A 22,380-nucleotide genomic window follows, 5' to 3' on the forward strand; every position below is an offset into this window, starting at 1 on the left:
TCAAGGATTTCTCGTGGACTGGATGCACAACCAGTGTTTATGGAAGCAGCAGTCAAGAAATTAACCGACATGTTACCATGGGAAAATCTCCTGCCCAAGACCTCTTCCAAATGTTTGAAGAGTAAAGAGGTCATTTTGGGGTCTAATGTTCACCTGTCTCAAGCCAGGGTATTTCTATAGCCTCATATGCATGCAAAAGTTGGACAATAAACAAAGAAGCTGGAATATGTATTTGTATTGTGTTGTTGATGAAAAATATTGGAAGTACCAAGGCCTGCCAAAAGAACAAACCATCTTGGAAGAAGGACTACCGTTCACCGTTCACCTTAGACACAAGGGTGGCGAGACTTCATCCCAAGTACTTTGGACATGTTTTCGGGAGAGGCCAGTTCCTGGAAAATAACATCCCGTGTGATAAAGCAGAAGGTCAGTGGAAGGAAAGAAAACCGTGCAGCAGATGCATAGACCCAGGGGCTGCGACGATGGGCAGCCACGGGGAGGATGGTACATGCCTGGGCAATATTTCCTTCTGTTCTGTGTCTGCTAGCTGTGAGTTTGAACGGACTCCTCGGCACCTAACAACAACAGTACCGGATCCAGCACCTAGAGGAGACCCAGTGAGTATCTTAAAATGAATACATAAATAGGAAATGAAGCTGTAAAATAGTCCAAACTTTCAATGTTGTGTAATAACTTGACTATGCTCCAGAGAACATTTCAGCTACTGGCAAGAACTTGGTTGTTCAAGAGGTAAAAGGAAGAGCTATGGTAGCATATGCTTCTGAGAAGAATAAATGGACAGTGTCAAAACGTGGCTGGAGTGCTAATCTTAGAGTTGCTATTCAACACACATGATGACTCAGTTTCAGGTTGATGGTCTTCATGCAAATTACAATCTTGCTTCTCTGATTAATATTTGCCTGACGTATGTGGGCAGAGCCATCCAAAGCCAACATTATCATGTCACAGGCTTGTGCAGCACTTCTTAATCATTAATGCTAGGATAAGTCAAAGCATCATGCTCCGAGGGTTTCAGTCATGCATGCATGGGGTTATCTCCAACCAAATATCATCAGTTGATGGCTGAAACAATTACTTTCAATAATACCCTTGGTCTTTGTCTAGTCAATGTGCCAATTCAATCAAAACAGTGATGGATGAGGAGATCTTTTGCTCCAGTTCAATTCAAGGTGGAGAGTTCAGCACAAAAGGTTCTGGTGACCATTATTTTGATCCCAAAGGGCTCATGTTGGTTTATTTCACCAGAGGATACAGGATAATAATAAGAAATTATTAGGAAGAAGTTTTAGGAAAACAGAGAGCTGCACTGGTGAGAAAAAGACCAGAAAAGTTGTGACAAGGAGAAAGCAAACCCCACCTATGCTGCAGTCCTGATCTAGCTTCTGCAGACGTCCTTTGGGGACATTGCAAAGGAAGCAACGTCTGTCCTGATGAGGTGCGAGTTCAAGAGCAGACTGTTCTTTGGGGAAGCGCTGGAGACATGGGAACCATGTCTTCAACAATCACTTCACATGTTGATACATACAGTTTTACTATCAGTTTGTATCATTTTATGGCAAATTTTTTTCTTAATTAACTTTGTAATCCCCCACCAGTAAGATGTTTTTAAAAAGTTCAGGGTATAATGGAATGAAAAGATCATGGAATTGTTCTATGAATTTTTGAAATACACATCTATATATACACACATATATGTATTCATCTTTTGTTTATATAATTGTCTCTCTCTTCCCCATGACCCATTTTGCAAAATTTTCTTGCATAATACTTGGCATTTTGCTAATGTCATTTCCATTTCCCAGAGTCCTTCATACAGTTAATTGTGGTGGAGGCAGGACTAAAGCATACATTTTCAGCCTACCTCTATTAGACAAAGTTCTAAATGAAGTGCAAATGGGAACTTTCCTGGATTTCTTCAAGGAGAGATCTGTCATTTCTTGGATGATTGGAGGAGCAATTGAGCTGAGTCAATTGACATAGTTGGGGTCAAGTTGTATCCTTCTTGTACTAGACCTAATTCATATCAAACAACTTTAGAAAATCTTAAAATCATCCTTCTAGGAAACATGTCAAAATTTCACATAGCTATGTTAGACGTTATTCCAGTGGAGTTTCTCCTTTACAGTTATCTTTCTTTCATCTTTAAACATTTTGTTTTGAATTAGGTGGAGATTTACAAAGGACATTTCCATTTCATCCAGCAGTTCATACTCATTTGTTTCATGTCTTCGATGGCAATCCCAAGGTAGCATTGCTAACGGAGAATGTTTCCATTCTTTCTTCTTCCCTAACCATTCTGAAATTTGCCTGTCAGTAAATGCTTGCTTTTTAATCTTAAATAGTTATTCTAAGGAGTGTGTACCTCTTTAGTGTTATTGTTCCCTTTATAGAACTGTCTACTGCTTGATTCTGGGTTCTAAAACTCTCTATTTGATCAGTAAGTGTGATCTTTTTATTATATTTAGTTTTGTTCCACTTTTTTTCTCACTACATCCAGAACCTTCTAATGTGACCTCTTTCAAAGCAGTTGGTAGTGATAAAGTCATGTTTCCCCTCCTATTAGCATCCTTGCAAGAAATGCTGCTGGATCTTAGTTACAGTCTCAGAAACACGATATGAGATCTCTCTGAGTTGGAACTACTTTGTAGCAGTGGATTTTGGTTTACTTATTTTCAAATGCACAGAGCTTACATTTTGGAGAGTATCAGATGATATGGACAAAAAACAAACAAACCAGATTCTCAGTACAACATTAGTTAGTGGTGAATGTTATAAAGAATAATAATAGATTAATGGCATGGCATGGAGGTCTGTGTTAGTGAGAAGGCCTTTGGAGTCAAGTGTTATTAGGAGACCTAAGTAAAGTCCAGGTGGGAACTATGCAAACACGAACAACTTCTGAGGTAGCATATCCCTGAGTGGGCAGAGACATTCATGGTTCCAGGGTACTATACAGGAGGGGAGATTGTGCCACCATTGGATTTTATTCTATATATGAGGGGACTCCCTGCACATTTTCCAGCAGGACAATTGATTTGGTCTTATTAGAAAGTAATGCTGCTATGAGGAAAATATACGACAGGAGGAAAGGATGGATGGAAGAACATTTAGAAGGCTCACTTACAAGTTCCAGAGAAATAGGAGGCCTTGGCAAAGGTGGTAGCTGTGAATGAGTTGAAGGATGGCCATAAGCGTGATGTGTTTGAAAATAATTGCCAGACGAAAGCATTGCATTCTGGAGCAAATGCTTCAATGTTTGAGGACTGTGAAGTATGAGCTATGAAAATATTAGGAGATGAAGTTGAAGGTGAGGCATGAGTCCGCTTCTGCTGAGGCATGCACACTTTTTATAGGGTATGTGCTTGCTCTTGTTTGCCCTGGGTGCTATGGTAGGTAATGCATCTGGGAAATGGCATGAGATCATTTGTAAAGCTCGGATGGAAGTGAACGTTGGTGTGACAGAGGATGGCTCCACTTATCAAAGTCTGAGTTCTCTCCGTTTCTCACCCTGCCGTATCACTGGGCTGGGGCCACGTGCTGGGTCTCTTGCCATGGAAAGTGGGAGGTGAGGTGGGGGTTCTTGCCAGTTGGACTGTGAACTGAAAAGACTGAGACCACCACAGACTTGCCGGGAGAAAGCTGAGACTTTCTACTTCTGGACAGACTGACAGTCGTGGAAACCCACGGGAGCAGTTCTACTCCGCCCTGTAGGATTGCTACAAGTTAGAATGGATTCGATGGCCGTGGTTTTGGGGTCTAGTTACTCCTCTGTTCTTCGGTGATGACGATGACATAACACACTGTGCTGGCAGAGTCAACACTAGCAAGCTGCCGTTCAGTCTCTCTTTGGAGCATCACTATTTTCACGGACCCCGGGCTCCACATCCACTCTGGAATGGGAAATGGGGGAAAGAAAAACACTGTAAAACACGGAGTCCTGAGGTTATTTTTGTTTGCTTGTTTCCCCAGCAGAGGCGAATGTTATTCGACTCGTACAGTTTGAACGTAACCAGTGGCAAGGATGCAGAAAGGAAGGCAGCTGCAGCCATTAGGCTGAAACCGGGTGCTTGCCCAAACCCGGGCAGTGGGACTGGGAAGAGTGAGGGGCGGGATTTTCCCCAATCAGGCCCAATTCCCAAGGGTATAAGAGAAAACACATGGGACTGCAAAGGCCTCTTTAAGCTATGGGTGCTATTAACCCTTAAGTTATGTTATTGCTGCTCCTTCACAGGGTTAATGGCAACTGTCACCCTCCGTCATCCAATCTCATCATGTAAATGTTCAGTCTTAACCTGCTGTCAAGTCCTGGACTACCTGACAGGAGCTCTGAAGATCTTTACATCATGTTCTTATTACAGTTGACATTTCTGTCACAATGATGTACTCAGTAGAATGAACTTGATATGGCTTTATTCCATACATGTCAGACCATGACAGTAATAATTTATTGAAGAGGTGAACATTTAATGAGTCAGCATCAGCTTGATGGCTGTGAGTTTGTTTTGTTATTAGCGAAGAATGCGGCCAAGTCATCTGATAGATGGTTGAGTAAGATAAGCGGTATAAATTATTTATGGAGAAATTCAGTAATATATCATGCAGTGTTGCATGGGAAACAAAATCTTGCAAATTAGAAAGGAGGGAGTAGTCATCAAATTGGCACACATAATCTTCAAAACTTACCAAACTAATATCATCGCTGTTGATCTAATAAGGTTTTATCATCTGCCTTAATCATAAACCATAACTAAGCGTTATATTTTTGGCTACCTCTTAATGTATAGACTGAGGATGGAAATCTTTCTGTAGCCAGAATAGCTAAGGTTTTCCCAAATCATAGATGCTGAGAAATATGTCTAAGTGGAAAAGTATAGTCTCCTTTGTAAATTTCCAGATATTCCACTCTTGTCATGTTTTCATTTATCATTATATGGATTTTGTTCCTTTACTTTTGATAATGAGTTGACTTTAACATAATACCTTGATGATTTATTTTTAAAAGATCTGTTCCTGTTTAAACATAGATGGTATATTTTTATTTTTAAGACAAGTCAGTTAATTGTCCATCATATATAAAGTACCTTAAAATGTGTGTTTTACTTCTAAGTCAATAATCATTTATTTCTCCAAGAATTCTAAAAGGTAGTTTTATGTACAATTCATAGAAAAAAATGATTTCTTGGCTACAGTAAATTTACATTTAATATAGAAGAGCCAAAGGTGCACAACTGTCATGATTCACACAGAAAGAAAAGGCAGAGCGCCACGTGAAGAGTAGTCTGATGTTGTCTGGTGCCATCCAGTTAGTTTCAGCGCATAGCAACCTTATGCACAAAAGAAGGAAACACTGCTTGGTCCTCTTTCCCCCTCACACGTGTTTGTTTCTGTGCCTGAACAAGCCCATTGCTGCAGCCACTGGGCTCATCAGGCTTGTCAGGGGCTTCCTCTTCTTCTCTGCCCCTCCACTTGATGAAGCATGATGCCCCTCTCCAGCAATTGGTCTCACCTGATAGTATGTTCAAAGGAATGTAAAGTGAAGTCTTGCCATCCCTGCCTTTAAGGAGCACTCTGGCCTTACTGCCCCCAAGATTGCATAAACAATGTCAAATGCCGACAGTGGTAGATGCTTGCCTGGCTTCTTCAAGTCCACATGAAAACAGCTACGTTAGAGCCCTCTGGCTGAAAGTTAGGCCAGTAGTTCAGAAATTCTTCTGAATATACTCTTGGTTATTGTTACAACAGTCCCTGATGTAACTCAGGTCTTCACTGCGTAGACGTCGTAGAGATTTTAACCCATCTGATACTTGTCTGCCTGCCGTTATTAGTCTCTTTCCCACCCCAGTCCAACTAATTTAGAAGTTTACAACTTCATATGGGGAAGGGATGCTAATCAATAACCGTAGGGAACCTAAGGGGAGATAAACCCAGTTCTGTGTTCTTGGTTAAACACTTTTGAATAAGTATCTACCCAACCCTTGGTGAACTACACCATGGACTAAGCACTATGATGACCTTAAACGCTGGCCTTATGGGGCCATATCAGAAGGACTCAGCATGGAAGACTGACTGAATGAACTGGGACCTACCTAAAAATTATCTTTGGCCTTGGATTTAGGACTAAAATTCCCTGATTGGAGAAGAAGCAAATGATGCCCACTCCAAGACTGTGCAAGGGGTGGTTATTAGATTTGGGTGGGACCCCTGACAGTGGGAGTCCAATGAGAGGGGACACGGACACCTTATATTTAGTATTTCAATGCTTCCCTTGAACTAATATGACAAGTATTAATCTGATAGGCAAGGATCTTCCCTGTAAGGAATATTACAGGAAATTTCCCCCTAACATCAACCCCTATGCTCAATGTAAACAGAGCTTAATTATTTAATAATTCAACTTGTACAAAGTAGTAACTCATGGATTGCAGTTTTCAGCTGGGCCATACTCACAGGACCATAATCACATAAACACCTCAAGAGTACTTTAAATTCTGCGTCATTGGATAAAATTGATGTTATCAATGCAATAGCCTTATATGCCATGGGGATGATTGACAGAATTTTTTTCTTTCCGTCTTAAAATGATTAAGACTGCTCAAGTAAACCAGAGTCATATGTAACCCGTGGGCAAGCAGGTGGATCCTGGGCTCCTAGTTAACTGTAGCCCCAATTCAAGAAATTTAGTTCTTATACCATGGCCCAACTTGATACTTGTCTTCATGCAGAGATCACTGAAGATAAAGGTGCTATAGCAAAGTGTGATGAAGAAAGCAGATAGTGCCCAGCTATCAATTGGAATAGTGTCTGGTGTCCTAAAGTCTTGTATTCAAATCAGTACCCATCTGAGTGAGGTGTCCCCTAAGTCCACATGGAAGAAGCACATCAGCTTGTGCAACCCAAAGATGACAAATAACAAAATCCAAATATGATTAAGGGGAAAGTATCAGAGCTGAAATTGTGAATACCCAATTTTTAGAGGACTATGGAAGATAGAGGGAGGTCATAATCCATCTGTATAGTACCGAATTGGATTAAGCCTCTGGTAGATTTCCCTCTGGTTACATGTGAAGGACTCAAACAGTGTTGCTATCAGTCAGATTATTGTAAACTTGATTATGGTGGATGTAACTACAATTTAATATGATACCTGGTCAGTTGATCTCACTCTTGACCCAGCATAAATTTGCTCTAGGTTTAAATATTTCTCACATGTTCCAAACAGACATTTCCTCTCTGGCTTATTTTAGTATTGCTTGTGGTATTTTCTTTCTTACTCTTTATTTTTGTGTTAAATTATTTTTTCTTGTGTCATTGTGTTTTTATGAAGCACCGAAGGAATGGATGTGTAGAGACAATAACTGATGCAATGATTTATCAGGACTGGTAGGCGGGGGAGGGGAGTTGGGGAGCAAATGAGGAATGTTGGAGAGGGGAGGGAGGACTAGAATTGATTGTGATGACGTGTATATACAACTCTTTTAAAAAGCGATCTAACTATGGAAGTGGAAGACATAGGAACTTTGTTAGCAGTAGGATGAACTAGTAAGAGAAGATTTAAGAGACCATTGCAGAGCAGATGTTGTAGACCAGGAGAAATCACTTCCTTAAAGGAAACAAGAGTAATGGAAGCTGACAGTGACGCCAGCAAGTCAGCGCAGGTGAGGCTACCTGTGTTAGGCTGGGCGGTCTGGAGAAACAAAATCAATAGGATAAGGTTTGCAAATTTTAGACTGCTCCATTATAACAAATCCCTGTGCCTTTACCAATTCCTCTTGCCTTCCCCAGACAATCTTCTCATCTCTCTCCTGTGTTTTTCAAAATGCACTGATCATTTTTAAATACTTGGGTTCAGTTAAATAGACTGCACCTAGTCTCAAGTGGTTTCCATTTGGGGCTCAGGAGATCCCCTCAGGTCACTGTTTTTATGGGAACTTTTGTGGGGAGAAACCTTAAGGAGACTGAGAGGTGTGTTGCTGAGAGAACTTGTTTGCAGACATTCGGAGACAAGCGCGACATATACTAATGTGTTTGTATAGATGAGCTGGGAGCCTAAGAGCAATACACTGCTTGATGCAGCAGCCACTCGTTTTTAGATTGGTTAAAATGGGTGCCTTCGTTGCTCCTTCAGCATCTTGTGTTGTGTCAACAGTCCCTTACACACCCCGGTACTTTTGTCTACTCCCTTTTGCTTATTGCAACCATGGCAGAATACTTCTCCGTAGAGATCTTCAAAATGTTGGCAAGGTCCCTATGAGAAAAAGCGTTCTAAGAAAAAACAAGTATGAAAAATTGAAATCTTTACTCCAAGGCTTCTCAGAGGTTTTGATATGCTAATGTTCATTGTGATATGCTAATGTGAGTTGGAACTCTATGAAAGATGACTAATGTACAACATTAATGAAACTTATTTGATACAGAAACGGTTTTTTCCTAATCAAAACATCTGTTACCATCACATCTGTTACCAACAATAGAAGGTTCTATTGTTCCAACAGATTATGCTTTGCAAATTCTAGACTGCTCCAGTAGAACAAATCCCCATGCCTTTGTCAATTCATCTTGCCTTCTCCGGATAGTCTTCTCATCTCTCTCATGTATTTTTTCAAAATTCATTATTCATTTTTAAGTACTTGGTTTTCGTTAAATAGTCTGCACATAGTCTCAAGTAGTTTCAGATCAGCAGTTTCAGCCTCCAGATCCTTAGCTTTATAATTATTTCTAAATTTTCCTCATGGGGAGATTGAGGAAGGATGATTCTCTGGGTTGTATAAAAAACACAATACAACAGACAACACGTTATTATTCCTTTTATGCAATATATCAGGTAGTTTGGGAAATGATTCCGTGGCATCTGTGCATGTGAGGTAGCAGGTTATGTTAATGGGATGATATCTCAGGTCATATTTTAGTTGAAATCAGGAGAATGGACAGATTTCCTCAGGGAGTAAATTCTGATGCACATGATCAGAAGTTAATAGATCTTGCCTTTTATGACAGAAGGGAGAGTTCAAGGGCATTGTGGAATGCAATTTTTAATGAGTGGAGTGTCCCTGGTTTGCCAGGGACAGTCTGCTTTATTCCTGTTGTCTCAATCTAAATACCAAGAGTGCCCTATTTTGCTCTCAAAATGGTCCCACGTTGGATGACTGATTATAAAAAGAGCAGAGATAACATATAGTTGCAGCGTTCTAGACCAGAAGAAAGCACTTATTTGAAGGACAAAAATGAACAGAAGCTGTTAATGACAACAGTAAGTCAGGAGGATGAGGCTACCGGTGTAAGGCTGGGTTGTCTAGAGAAACAAAACCAGTTATGCCAATCTGTGTGGAAGAAAGAGCTAGATATCAAGAAGCAATCTTGTATCATGAAGGCATTGCAGCCCAGTCAACTCAAGTCTATCAATCTGCTGCTAGGCAGTCAGAGAGCAATTCAGACTCGCAGAGCTGCAGGCTGACGATGCAGAAATTGGAACGTGGTGTGCAGGAAGAACCACAGTCTGGGGAAGGTAGTTGCTTGAATCCAAGACTGAAGCTGGGCCTGTCACTGAAAGCTCTCAGGGTTAGGTGGCCCAAATGAAGGCAGACACAATCCCAGGAAGCAGGACAGAGAGAGAGGGAAGGGGTCCCTGTCTCTCTTATGAAAAGACCACACCTCCCAGGAGGCATCATCGGGTTGTTGCCTGATAGACAGGCTGGACTCCAGGAGTCCACAAGTGCGAGTTGACATGAAATCGAAATACCACCTTGCTCTTAGATTTTAATCTGAAACATGTTTCTGTTTAGCTTTGGTTTTATTGACCTTTTGTGAGCAGTTTCTCAAATGTGTGATTTTTATGGTTATGCTTCTTAATGCATTGGTAATTTGTCACATTTCAGTTATAATTATGCCATTTTAAAAGAGTATGGCAACATCATCATTATTACTGAGTAAAGAATTTTATTACCTAATTATGTCAAGTAATAGCTAAAAACTATTTGTCTATACAGTTCTCATAGTGTTTAGCATTTTGTTTATATGCAAGAAGTACTCAATAAAGTGTGCTCAATACATTATTGACTATTATGTGGTGGTCAATTCCAAAATGGCCTGATTTTAGTTATAAAATGACTAAAATACCACCTTTAAACAGATGTGTATCAGTCCAGGTTGACTAGAGAAACAATCCAGGGACATGCCTATAAGTGTACAAAAGAGCTTTATATCAAGAAATAATTATGCATCAGTAAAACATCCCAGCCTAGTCCAGATCAAGTCAGTAAGTCTTATATTATTCCATATATCTGATATCAGTCTATAAATTCCTCCTCAGACTCACACCACACATGCAATGATGCTGAATGCAGAAAGATCAAGATTAGTGGGTAGAAAGTCATGTGGATCCAGTGGTGGTAGAAACATCTCAATGCTGGCATGGGCCTGTATGTGGCTCCTCCAGCTCCAGGGCTCTGGTTGCCATCAGCATAGCTCCACGTGGCTTGTCCACAGGAATGTGAAGCAGAGAGAGAGTGTGGCCCTCTTCCAAGGAGAAAAAAAGGAAGTTCCCAGAATCCTCCTGAGGGTATTACCTATTGACCTGATTGACAGGCTAGGTTCACCCCTACATTCTAGTTATCAAGTTGACATGAAATTATGTAATTACCACAAGATGCATGCAATTTAATGCATCTTCTGCGTCCACACACACTATTCATATCATTTCATCTGACAAAGCACAGAGTCCCGTGCAGTGGTTTTAACTTCTTAGTTGACAAGCTTGTGGCCATTTCACTTTATTGAAGGACATGCTAGTTATTCCTGGGTATTAGGAGGGGGATGGGCTTTACTGGTCCTGCCGTAAAGAGCTTAAAGTACACCTTTTTTGAGGATTACACTGCCTTTCCTTTGATGAATTCGTTGCTGCGCATTCCATGAGATTATAACAAGCAGTCAGAGAATTCATACACTGCATCAGCAGCTGGAAAAAGACGGTGGTGTTAATGCTCTGCTACCTCACATTTTCATGAAAAAAGCTGTATGCTCTTTTATTGATAGCCAGGCTAATTTAACTTTCCTTCTCTTGCTCACAAGTCAGGCAGAACTTGGACTTGGTTGGAGAAGACTTAGGTGAGGAGAGAGTTTCTTTAAGAGTTACAGTCTAGATAACTAGACTGTAAATGAAATGATAAGTTAACATCTTTTAAAAATATGAAATGATATTTCAGGTAGATCTTCCTTTTTCATTTTATTGATCCTCTTTGCTTGCTTAGTGCCTGTGTCTTAAAGGCGATAAAGGAAAACTAGATATTTTTGGAGGAACGATTAAATGGCAAAAAAATATATTTTAGAAAATGTTGCTGGGTGGCCATGTGCAGACAGAGAGAGATTGGAGGTAGGAAGGATGGTTTGTAAGCCTTTGTGATAACCTAGTCTGAGAGTTATAACCTAACATAAAGGAGATATGAGTATAACATAGATCCTGAAAGAAGAATTTAAAAAATATTAGGAGTAGATTTCATAAACAGGATCATAGAGAAAAACATTCCAGCAACAACAGTATCTAGTAGCCAATGGTGCTTTTGATCAAAATGTCTGCATCTGCATTATTTCAAAGTTTTGTAAATTATATAAATGGAAAACATGCTCCAAGAAAGAGATTTATAATAATCCATCTCTCTTCTGAACTCCGAAACAGAAACTTACACCTTATCTACTCACAATGTGGTTTTCCAGTTTTGAAATTTGATGCTGAAAGTAGTGTTTGGGTTTGAAAGGAAATTGTGTTAGACAGGGTTCTCTAGAGAAACAAAACCAGAATGCTGATAATTATATATATATTTATACAGATCGATAGATATATAACATAAATAAACAGTTAATTAAATTATAAAGCAGTACAAATGGCTCAGTACAACTCACGCCATGAGACAGTTGTGAGACACTGGCAGTCCTTCAAGTTTTGAGGGCAGCTGGGTCGTCCTCCGGTGAGCAATTCAGGCTATCCGGGCACAGGCAGCAAACAGCAAGGCAGGTCACCAACAGTCAGCCAGATGACAGGGTCCAGCAGTCCCCAGCTCAAGAGATGTAAATTCCAATGATGTGGTGAAGCAGATCTTGAAGGAACCTCAAATTACCGCAACACAGTCCCCGGATTATGTGTTCCACAGGTAGTGTAGCTTGCAAATTGAGGCACAGAACAAGCAAGGCAGCCGCACACTGGTCCGATGATCAAAGAGCTAGAGACCAGAAAGGTGAGGCTCACCGGAGTCATTTATCTCTCCGCCCTTCAATTAATCCCACATGTGTTCATTGGCCATGTTGGCACAATACACGTTAACTAGCTCAGAAACAAAATAGTGGTAATAGACAAATCTGTGCTCAGTGCTATAAAGAAGAGTCTGGAATTTGTAGATGATAAGACATATTTACTTTTGCCTCAGTTCAGTAGGATGACCACAGTATTTGAAAAACAAACAAACAAAGTAGGAGGAGCTAGCAGCTAAAGATTAAACTAGCTGTCAAAATTGATAGTGGGATATTCAAACTAAAGAAAGAAGACGGGTGCATCAATGACTTAGGGACATTGAATATTGAAGGTAGAGGACTACCAATCTTAGATTTAAATGAACTTATTTCTTGTTTGTCCCCCCCCCTATAAAATTCACTAACTAAACAGTCCATTCCATCACAAAGTATATATTCCAATTTTCTTGACTCTTTAATTTTCTCAAAGAAAAAATACATTGCTCATTAGTATTGATGCATACTCTGCTATGTTGTTTGTCTCAGGATAAGCAAATACAGTTATCACATCCTATTAAACAGCATCTTTCCTTTCTACTGTATTAAGTAGCTACTTCGGTAATGTGATAACCATGTCAGGTGAAAGAGCCTCTTGGATGCATACAATTAAGCATAGCTGAGTCTAGTGGTAGACCATCTTTCTGTACATACTTTTAAACAGTGAATACTGTTTTCCACTGTTTCCATAAACATTCTTGGGACTACTTGATTATTAGAGATCTTCTCTCCATGTTTAATGACTTTAGCTCAGATAAATGATAACCGAGCCACTGACGTTGGCTACAAGAGATCTGCTGGGGACAGAGTGACTATTGCTTGCACTATTAATCTTACTTCTGTTAAAAGTAGTAGACTAAATAGCTTTTGGGGTTGTCTGGTCTGACTTTGGGAAAAACCCAAATTTCTTTCCTTATCTTTACAATAAGATTAAAGCAATAGCTTTCAATTATAGAATGGACTTCATATATGAGGGAGTACCTCCCCCCAAAAAACAAAACAAAACAAAAACCAACCAACCAACCAAAAAATGGTAAACAGCTCCTCTTGGCGGACCTTATATAGTGTGCATTTCCTGCAAGGCAAGCATTGAGCAGTTCTGTCTGGGTTACAGCCCCCAGTGGCGTCACCTGGGAAGGGGCTCTGATCACAGTCGATTTTTTCGTAAAAGCCGTTTAGTTCAAGCCTCGTTTTTTGTGATAGACAATTTAAGTGAACAGTGTGTGGTTGGGAAATTTTGTTTGCTTGGGAAAAATGCCACACAAATTGTTGTGATGTTGAACACAACTTACAAGGAGAGCATTATGGGAAAAACTCAAATGTATGAGTGGTTTTCTCATTTCAAAAAAGATGAAATGCCAATTTATGACCAACCTCATTATGACCAACAACTTCCCGAATGTATGAAAATGTCAACTAGTAGTGCATTTGGAGTTTGTTCCATCGGGTCAATCTTTCTATTTAGAGGTTCTAAAAAGATAGCATAACAGTGTGCAACAAAACGGCCTTTTTTTGGTAGACAGGGGACTGGTTTTGCCACCACGACAATGCACCTACTCACACAGCCATCTCAGTGTGTCAGTTTTGGGCAAAAAATAGCATGCCTCTCTTACTCCATGCTCCTGACTCACCTGACCTCACTCGGTGTGACTTCTTTTCATTTCCACTAATGAAGAGGGACATGAAGGACGGCAATTGGATTGCGTAGAAGAGATAAAGAAAAAAATGAGGGAGGTTCTATCCTCCATCCAAACAGATGAGTTTGAAAAAGTTTTCCATGAATCCAATTGCAAATTTGACAAGTGTATTAAGTGTGATGGAGAGTACTTTGAAGGTGATAAGGTTGTTTTGTATAAAATTTAAATACATAGCTTTGAAAAAAAATCTGGTTGGGAGGGGCCTCCTCATAATACATAGATGAGTTGGGATAAGCACAAAGGAAAGACTCGCCATCAAGCCATCAAATTAGCACCTTGGGTCTCTCAATGGTCTTACTTGAGATGCTATCTAGGAATTTACTTAACTGTTTTTTAAGTGTTTGTTTCTGCCTAAAGTACAAATATCTTGTTTTTGTAAGCATAGCTTTGCTTATTGCAAATATTCAAGTAACAGTGAAAAGCTTAAAGAGCGTAACGTTTACTGGGGAACACAGTGCTCAAGGTGAAAGCTGTTAACAGTGTGTAAACATTCTTGTCAGCATTCCTCAGTCATACCTATAGTCCATTCATGCTTACCATTGATAGATACCAACATTTATAATGCAAAAACATTTACAAAAAGCATTAAGTAACCTTATTTATTCTAACAAAAATATAAAGTTAATCTTTTTAGATTCATAACCAGGAATCCCAAACATCATCGTGTTGTATAAATACTGATATTACAAAATTTTTATTTTTGAATGCTTTTGATATCCCATTGTCCTCATATAAAAAATATACTTTATTAGACATTTTTGAAACCTACATAATGCATTTTTTCTTCATTTTATTTGGACTCTTACAGCTCTTATAACATTCCATACATCATTTATATCAAGCACATATGCATGGAAACATGCATATGTTTCCATCATCATTTTCTAAACATTTACTTTCTATTTGAGTCCTTGGTATTAGCTCTTCTTTTTTCCCTCCCACTACCCCCCCCCAACCCTCATAACCCCTTGATAAATTATAAATTATTATTGTTTTCATATCTTACACCTACCTCTGTCTTCCAGCACGTTTCTGTTGTTCTTCCCCCTGGTGGTCAGGGGGATTATGCATCAATGATTGAAATCAGTTTCCCCATCCACCCCTCCTTCCCCAACCTTCCTGGTATCGCTACTCCCATTTCTGTTCTTGAGGAGTTTTATCTGACCTGGATTCTGTGCGTCGTGAGCTCTTATCTGTACCAGTGTACATGTGCCAGTCTAGCCAGAACTGAAAGACAGTACTGGGGTCATGCTAGTGAGGGGGGTGGGGGGAAGCCGCAAAGAACCATAGGAATATTATGTGTTTCATCAGTGCTATATTGCATCCCAGTTGACTCATCCCTTCCTTGTGACACTTCTGTGAGAGGATGTCATTCTACAGATGGCTTTTGGGTCTCGGTGCCTACCTCCCTCGTTCTGAACAATATGAATTTTTTTTTGGGGGGGTGGGTGGGTCTTGATCGCACAAGCTGGTGTGCTTCTTCCATGTGGTCTTGTCGTATTGGACATTTTTGCTTGTTCTTTTTTATAATGTCTATAGGGAAAATTCCAAGAAATAGACTATTCGTCTTGATGGTAGATTCATTTAAAATTTTAACTTATACCTGTTATAGTTATCTTTTCTGATTATTTGTATTAGTTATTTCTTTAACATTATTAGAACCTGAATTTTAATATATTTAATTTTCATAAATGCTTAACTTTCAACAATTGATGGCTTCATATTCTTGGAATTGAGTAGTGTTTTCTCCTTTGCCATAGCATTCATGACTTTAAACCTTTTAGTGGGCTGTCTGTTTTCCACTTTTTCAGACTGGCAAACCAGATAGAATACAAGTATTCTGAGACAGATTTGAGCAAAAGTGTTGTTTTTCATCACTTTCTGTGCACTTTACTATGTTGAAAGGAATTTTTATATTTGACTCAACTTACTATTTTTTATGGGTTGAGAATTATGCTGTAAACAAAGAATTGAGAAATTCAAAGGGTACTTGCCTTCATTGCAGCATGTGATGTTAATGCGTAGAAGAGTTAGAAGAAATAGGTGAATACGTGGTTACTGTCTTCAGAAGTGATTTATTGGCAGGTTCTGTAGAAGCAGTAGAAAACCCTGTGACCTGGAATAGGCAGAGAAGACTTTATGAAGGCAATGGTAACCCTGAAAATGCACAGTGTGGTGGTCTGATAGTATGTCAACTAGAACTTCTGACTCAAAGTGGAGATCAACTGTCAATCAAGTGGTAGCTTGAGGACACTTCCTTTGGGGTGTGACCTTCTCCTAAGAATAAGAGAACCTGGAATTTTCCTTTCTATATCCTCTTCACCTTACTTCTCACTGGGACTCTGTGTCTGCCCTCAAGGGTGGCCTCAGGTGGGCTGCCTAAACCTTAGAGCTGTGGATGCCCTGTCACGCTTCCATTGACATTGGATCTATGTGGTTTTTGCAACCATCAGCCTGCAACCATTGTCTTGCTTCCCAGATCACCTTTCTCCGTCATTGGCCTGCAGCTACAAGAGTCTAAAGAGGGCCCTAGTGTGCATCAAACTTATGGCCTTGAGTCACACTGGGCTAGTATGCTTTCTTCTGATAAAATTGTTTCTTGATAGAAAGATCTTTCTTATACGTACACGAGTGTCATTGGATTTGTTTCTCTAGATAACCCAGCCTAAGACAGGTGGACTCTAGGAATGATTGAGCAAAGGGAAGGCTTTCATTGTGGAGAGAAATATTTATTCATTGCAAGGTAACAGATGACTAAAAAAGTTAGTGAACTAAAGTGACTTATTATTTCTCATGACTATTTCTGATGACCTTTCTTGGGCTTACTCAGGCACCTGCAATTTGCTAACTGGCCAACTAACTGGAGGATAGGTTTAGTGGGACCATTGTTAAAACAAGGCCTCTCAATCCTTGCTGCCTCAGTACAATGCAGGCTTAGTCAGGGATAATGATTATAAGGTAGCATTCCAAGAGCTTAAAAACAAAGGCTAGAAGTCTTTAAGGTCTGGTCTAGGCAGGTATACCATATCACCTCTGCAACACTCTGTCGGTCACAGGAAGTCCCAAAACCAATCCATGTCCAAAGGAATGACCCACCTTTAGGTGGAAGAAGCAGTATACACTCAAAGCAAAGGGATATGGGTTTCAGGATGAGGTAAATTTGTGCTCATGATTCTCACCTACCACAAGAGCATTATGTCACCAAAGTTTATTGCAAAAAATGGGTATTCTAGAATACTTAATTGTAGTAATGTGGAATATGTGCATAGACCAAGAAGCAGTAACTTGAATTGAAACTCATGGTTTAAATTTAGGAAAGGTGTGTCTCTGGCTTGTACCTTTCACTAGACTTATTTGATCTGTACACTGAGCAAATCATCTGAGAAGCTGGACTATAGGAAGAAGCCCGTGGCATTATGATTGCAGGAAAGCTTCTCAACAACCTGCAATATGCAGATGATAAACTTTGCTTGCTGAAAGCTAAATGGATTTGAAGCATTTGCTATTGAAAATCAAAGACTATAGCCTCCAGTACTGTTTAAAAGACAATGTCTGGGGTCTTACGGCTTGAGGTTAAACAAGCGACCATCTAACAGGGAAGCAACGAAGCCTACATGGCAGACTCATGCCAGCCTGTGTGATCTTGAGGTGTCCATGGGAATATGGATCAGAAGTTCAAAAACAAGCAATCAAATTGAGGTGAAGGAGCATAGGCCAAGTGGAGACCCAAAGCCCACCTGTAAGACAATTGGACAGTCCCTCACAGAAGGGCCACATGGAAGGGATGATATATCCAGGGTACAGTACAGCACTGATGAAACACATAGCTTTCCTCTAGTTTTTTAAAATTTCTTCCTCCCACTATTATGGCCTTAGTTTTACTTCACTAAGATAGAAAAATTCCTCAGTAATGGGAGCAATGATTCCCTGAGGGTACAGGAAAAGGTTGGGGGAAGGGGGAGGAACTGATAGCAATGATGACAGTATAACCTCCCTCGATGGGAATGAACACCAGAATTTTAGGTGAATGGGTGCATTTGAAGGTGTAAGTTATGGCAAAATAACCTACAACCAATAATAACATTTAATAAGGGTTTAGAGGGGTGGTAAGGTGGGGAGGAAGGGGAGTAGATATCAAGGAGTTCAAGAAGAATAAAATGTATTGAAAATGATGATGGCTGCAATTCCACAACTGCTTGAATTAATGGACCTATAGATTGCAATTATATACGGTATGTTAGGGCTCCTAATAAATTGGTAAAATGAAAACTAAAATCTTCACAACGGGAGCAGGAGACAAAATCATGATAAATGGGAAAAAGATGGGAGTTGTCAAAGGCTTCATTTCCTTTGGCTCTACATCAATGTTCTTGTAGGAGCAGCAAGGAACTCAATGCCCTGGTACATTGGATGTACCTGTTGCTCAAGAGCCCTTGAAAGGTTTTTGTTTTTTTTTAATCTTGATCATTTGTTTATTGGATGGTGATCCTGAAAAGTCAGGAGGCTACTGTCTGACAACATGATTATTACAAACAAATTTATACATAAACATTTTTCAGCAATATTCCAGTAATTTATCCATTTTAGAGCCGATCTTTCTTGTTTAGAGTACACAATCATTCACATCCAGAAAGTAAGTTATTCAAATAATGTTGTAAAGTTTTATCTACTGGTGATTATGATAGAAAACATTTATAACATCCAAAAATAAAAGAATATCTCATTAACAGTAGGCATTTTCCAAACCTAAAATGCTTAAGAACTATATATTTCTTAATCCACTAATAGTTAAATAAAGGGGTCTGGCCTTTAATAACTTTTGTAGGCTTTACTCTGTAGGTTGCCACGTTGGTTTTGTAGAACTTTTGATACTAAATTGCCTATTGGGTTTAGTGGCTTCTTGCATCAGCTTCTGCCACTGTCCAATTTGTTCATCATGAACGTCATTAAGTTTTTCTTCGGGGAGGGCAGTTCCAAAACGGGTTTTTTTTTTTCAGTTGGATTCTGTCTGCTTTCATTAGCTTGTTGCCACAGTACTGCTGCATATGCCTCCCACGCCGGCAGGAAGCACTAGACCTCTTCAAAACCAATGGTCTTATGTCTGCTAAATTCATCCTTCACGTACTGGTCCCCCAGAACTTTGAGGTCAGGGGGCGGTACCTGGTGCAATTGCAAGATGCACTGATACAGGGCCAGCACATGCAAGACATGCTGGCCCGGCATCGGCATCGCACAGTGCCAGGACCACCCTCCTTGAAAGTTTTAAAGAGCAAAAGCATCACTTTAAAGATGAAAGTGCCTTTGATTCCGGCCATGGCATTTTCACTTGCTTCATATGCAGATGAAAAGTGGATGAGGAGGCCCAGAGCAGAGTAATTGATGCATTTGAATTATGGTGTGGACAAAGAAAATTGAAAGTATGTAGACATCCGGAAGAGCAATCTACCTTAGAAATCTACCTTAAATCTGCCTTAGAAAAAGGCTTCTTAAAAGTGAGAGTGGTGAGTGAAACTTTGTCTCAACTACTTTGGACAGATTAGAAGAGGCCGGTCCTGGAAAAGGCTATCATGCTGGATAAAGTGGAATGTCAGCCAAAAGAGGAAGGCATTCCATAGGCTGCATTGACACAGTGGTGGCAACAATGGGCTCAAATATAACAGTAATCTTGAGATTGGCACAGGATAGGGCAGTGCTTGGGTCTGACGTACGTAAGTTCTCTGTGAGTCAGAAAACTTGATGGCATCTAACAACTTCATACATTGTACTGAGAGTCATGGCACAATTTACTGAGGACAAAAGAGGCTCTTCTTTATTCCATAGGGAGCAGTGCTCTTAATCATTCTCTGAGGGTGTTTGCCATGCCAATTTAATCTTTGATTAAAAAAACCCTTGTGATTAGCCACGGTCATTTCAATATTATCTCAAATATTACTTTTAATGCTCTTACATGTAAAGTAAGCATAATAGTATCATCTCTTTTATAAATTTATGATACAAGAGATTTAATTTTACTCTATTGTTTCTTTTCATAATCTAGTGCCAACGATTAGGGAAATGATTTGCCTGCTTCCTTATTGAGAAGCTAAAACATCTTGAAAATTCAAAGTGCATTTAGTAAATAGCATCCATAAATCAAAGAAATTCAGTTATTCACTATGGTAAAACCGTTCTGGATCTCTGCATTTTCTGATTTTTTTTAATCTCTTGTAGTGAATAAAACTAGGCGTATAAATGGAGTAGCTAGCTGTTTTCACTTTATCATTGGAAAGACAGAACAACTTATGCTATCAATACTGGATCATCAAGTTGCAAGGTGTGTATTTGTATAAATGGTTATGAGAAAATGTGTTTCCTTTAAATACATCAAAGCAAAAAATATATGTTGGGAACAAAATAGAAGTATCCAACAAGCCTGCCATCAGTTTCATGGTGTGTGAAATGTGTTATGCTTTTAAGTGATCTATGAAAATATGAAAAAAACAAGTTTTAGAGCTATAAAATAAAACCAAGCATAAAGTCCTCAAGTGAAAAAAATAATTCATATTCAAAATATGCTTTATTAATTTTTTTACTGTGAGTTTTGGCCTCAGGGAATATTTGAGTGACTTTTCATCCCTAGCCCTCTCACACGAGAGAGATGCCTTTGATTTCCCAGTTCTCTCACTTTTCTCCTTCCTCCATTTCTTTCCACTTAGGGTTCAGACCTCCTGAGAAACATGAATGAGTGATGAGCGTCCAAGGTCAGCATACATCGCAGTGCCCTTGGTGGAAAATGTAGTTCAGTGTATATCATCCCCCAACCCCTCAAACTCATCAAGTCAATTCTGACTCAGGGACCCCAAAGGACAGGGTAAACTGCCCCTGTGGGTTTCTGAAAGGAAGCTCTTTGCGTGAGTGGAAGCCTCATTGTTCTTCCAGTACCTAAAAGAGCTCCGTTCAATGTATTTTGAGTAAGTTACTCTTTCTATCAATTAGCACAAGGAAGTGGTTGTGTGCAATTAGGTAGGTTCAGTGAGAAGGCAATTGAGAGTGGTGCCTCTTAGGGCCTTGAAACTTGCACATTTTTGGAACTACTGTTTGACTCTCTACAAACAAATGAGACTACAGTGATGAGCTTAGTACTTATATATCATTATTGTTTCTTTATTTTCAAAGGCATTGTTCTATATTGCCCAGCTAGCCTCTTATCAACATGATAACACTTATTTGGTGAGTGCACTAATATTATTACAAATCTAAATCATTGATAGATTAATGAGAATAATGAAATGGAATTATTTAGTTAAAAAAATCTTAGAAGGATGAAGGATAAAGTGAAGCTGAATTTATTTTGAGCCTTTGATTCTTTGATTTTACTTTATTATTTTGAATGAAAATTAGCATTGAAATGAAAAATCTACATCTCTCCAGCTACTTTCCTTTTTTTATTCCATCTTGATATTGCATTAGTAAATGGTTAATAGATGTTCATAATTTATTCTTTCAAATTAGGTGGCTATTTAAGGTATATAGAAAATATATGTACAAAGAGGCCAGGAATGGGAGGGTGGGGGTGGGAACGAGAGAGTGGGAGGGATAGAAATTTACAGAGGGAAGGAGGAAGGCTAGGAGGGGGAAAAAGGAAACAGAGCCACATTTGTGAGGATTTACACTTTGAGAAATAAGAGAGTGATGGGCTACAGCCCTAAACAAAAACAAATCCTACAGATTTTTTATCTTTTGTTCCTAAATTTTGGTCTGAGTGGCTAAAAAACGAAAATAAGCAGACAATGTAAAACTGAAATTGACTTGGAGTCTTTAGTGACATACAAGTTTATTTCAAACATATGAATAAAGTGATATACAGAAAATAACACCATACTGTTACTATGTAATTACTGAGATTATTTTTATAAAGTTTGTTATGGTAATTAAACAATTAGCCTTATATTAGTTTATATCTATTCAAAACTATCATTTGATAAGATGTGAAATGGCCCCTTCTTAGCCTACTACGTTCAAATGATGACTTAATATATTTCATTAACTCATGTATTAGATGAAATCCCTCTTTTAAAAATCAAACATCCATGAGAGGGACAGTGTGGTAGCCAGATTTTTATGTCAACTTGAACTTGTGTTCAATTGTAGGGGTGGAATCCAACCTGTCACTCAGGCCCCAGCCTGATGATGCCTTCTTTAGGGCGTGGCTTTCTTGTAAGGGAGGAACTGGGAACTTCCTTCTTCACTTTCCTGCTTCTTGGGACTCTGCGTGACTCAAGGTGCAGCCCCCTGAGGGCCACAAAACCTTGAGAACTGTTGATACCCTGGCACATTTCAACCAACCTTGGAACCGGTCAACTCTGCACACATTGGCCTGTGTTCTCTGTGCGTCCTGCATGACCTTTCT

General features: G+C 39.4%; 1 protein-coding gene and 1 pseudogene across 1 annotated transcript in view; one reads left to right on the forward strand and one right to left on the reverse strand.

The window, feature by feature from the left end:
• KCNH5 (potassium voltage-gated channel subfamily H member 5) overlaps window positions 1–22,380 on the forward strand; it is a 356,634-nt gene that overhangs the window by 209,832 nt on the left and 124,422 nt on the right. The gene's annotated exons all lie outside the window — the stretch shown is intronic.
• On the reverse strand, window positions 18,820–19,214 carry LOC115868710 (annotated as a pseudogene).

This window comes from Echinops telfairi, unplaced genomic scaffold, assembly GCF_000313985.2.
Source record: "Echinops telfairi isolate 266 unplaced genomic scaffold, ASM31398v2 ScPeMD7_18;HRSCAF=68, whole genome shotgun sequence".
Taxonomy (NCBI): Eukaryota; Metazoa; Chordata; class Mammalia; order Afrosoricida; family Tenrecidae; genus Echinops; species Echinops telfairi.